The sequence below is a fragment of the Arachis ipaensis genome, chromosome B06 (genome assembly GCF_000816755.2).
Source record: "Arachis ipaensis cultivar K30076 chromosome B06, Araip1.1, whole genome shotgun sequence".
NCBI lineage: Eukaryota > Viridiplantae > Streptophyta > Magnoliopsida > Fabales > Fabaceae > Arachis > Arachis ipaensis.
In genome coordinates, this window is record NC_029790.2 from 8066322 (window position 1) to 8068577 (window position 2256).

Genomic DNA, 2256 nt, shown 5'->3' on the forward strand with positions numbered 1-2256 from the left:
GGATTATTTTGATTATTTTGTTGCTTAGATTAGGAAAAATCTTTCTTTTTTTTGGTTTAGAGTCTTTTATTATTTACCCCTTGTTAAAATACTTTAAATTTATAGCTCAGTTATTTAGAACGTGGTGTTTATGTTCATGATAATTGGCTATCATATTTTTAAAAAAAACCTTTTTCAAAAATAATCTTTCTTAAAAATTTTGGTTTTTGAAGGTCCCATAACTCATTTGGCTACAACATTAATTTGATTGGGTTAGAATCTTTATTACTCTTTTCAAAACCTTCTTTTTCAAAAAATATTTTTTCTATTAAATCCTGTGCCAAACTTTAAGTTTGGTGTTTTCAAAAATAATCTTTCTTAAAATTTTTTTTTCTGAAGGTCCCATAACTCATTTGGCTACAACATTAATTTGATTGGGTTAGAATCTTTATTACTCTTTTCAAAACCTTCTTTTTCAAAAATATTTTTTCTATTAAATCTTGTGCCAAACTTTAAGTTTGGTGTTTTCTTGTTGATTCCCCTTTGATTTTCGAAAATTTTGGTTTGGTTTTCTAAAAATTTTAAGTTTGGTGTTCTTCCTTCATGTTCTTGTGTTCTTGTGAGTCTTCAAAGTGTTCTTGAGTTTTCCTTGTGTCTTGATCTTAAAATTTTTAAGTTTGGTGTTCCTTGGTGTTTTCCCTCCAAAAGTTTCGAAAATAAAGAGCATTGGATCTAAAAAAATTTAAGTTTTGTATCTTTTTATTGTTTTTCTCTTTCCTCATTGAATTCAAAAATATCTTTTTCCCTTATTTTAATTGATTTTTTGGCTGACCATCTGTCCCGGATAGAGCCAGTGGAAGGGACGTCCCTCCCCTTTCTTGAGATCTCTGAGACGTTCCCTGATGAGCATCTATTTGCCATTTAGGAAGCACCATGGTTTGCCGATATTGCAAACTATAAAGCTGCAAGGTTCATACCCAAGGAGTACAATAGAATATAAAAAAAGAAACTAATTACTGATGCAAAGTACTACTTGTGGGATGAGTCTTCTGAATGAATGCTTGAATAGTGCATATGTCTTTTGAATTTGTTGTTTAAGACTGTTAAAAATATGTTGGCTCTTGAAAGAATGGTGAACATGAGACATGTTATTGATAATCTGAAAAATCATAAAAATGATTCTTGAAGCAAGAAAAAGCAGCAAAGAACAAAGCTTGCAGGAAAAAAAAAATAGAGAAAGAAAAAGAGAAAGCAAGCAGAAAAAGCCAAAGCTCTTAAAATCAAAAGGCAAGAGCAAAAAGCCAAATATCCCTTAAAACCAAAAGGCAAGGGTAACAAAAAAAAAAAAGGGATCCCAAGGCTTTGAGCATCAGTGGATAGGAGGGCCTAAAGGACTGAAATCCTGGTCTAAGCGGCTAAACCAAGCTGTCCCTAACCATGTGCTTGTGGCGTGCAGGTGTCAAGTGAAAACTTGAGACTGAGCGGTTAAAGTCAAGGTCCAAAGCAAAAAGAAGAGTGTGCTTAAGAACTCTGGACACCTCTAATTGGGGACTTTAGCAAAGCTGAGTCACAATCTGAAAAGGTTCACCCAGTTATGTGTCTGTGGCATTTATGTATCCGGTAGTAATACTGGAAAACAAAGTGCTTAGGGCCACGGCCAAGACTCATAAAGAAGCTGTGTTCAAGAATCATCACACTGAACTAAGAGAATCAATAACACCATCTGAATTCTGAGTTCCTATAGATGCCAATCACTCTGAGCTTCAATGGATAAAGTGAGATGCCAAAACTGTTCAGAAGCAAAAAAGCTACTATTCCCGCTCATCTAATTAGAATCTGAGCTTCAATCAAAAAACTCTGAGATATTATTGCTTCTCAACCTATTAGTCTTCTATTTTATTTATCTAGTTGCTTGAGGACAAGCAACAGTTTAAGTTTGGTGTTGTGATGAGCGGATATTTTATACGCTTTTTGGGGATAATTTCATATAGTTTAGAGTATGTTTTAGTTAGTTTTTAGTCTATTTCTAGTAGTTTTTAGGAAAAATTTATATTTCTGGACTTCACTATGAGTTGTGTGTTTTTTTGTAATTTCAGGTATTTTTCTGGCTGAAATTGAAGGAGTTGAGCAAAAATCTGATTCAGGCTGAAAAAGGACTGCTAATGCTGTTAGATTCTGACCTCCCTGCACTCAAATTGGATTTTCTGGAGCTACAGAACTCGAAATGACATGCTTCCAATTGCATTGAAAGGTAGACATCCAGGGCTTTCCAGAAAT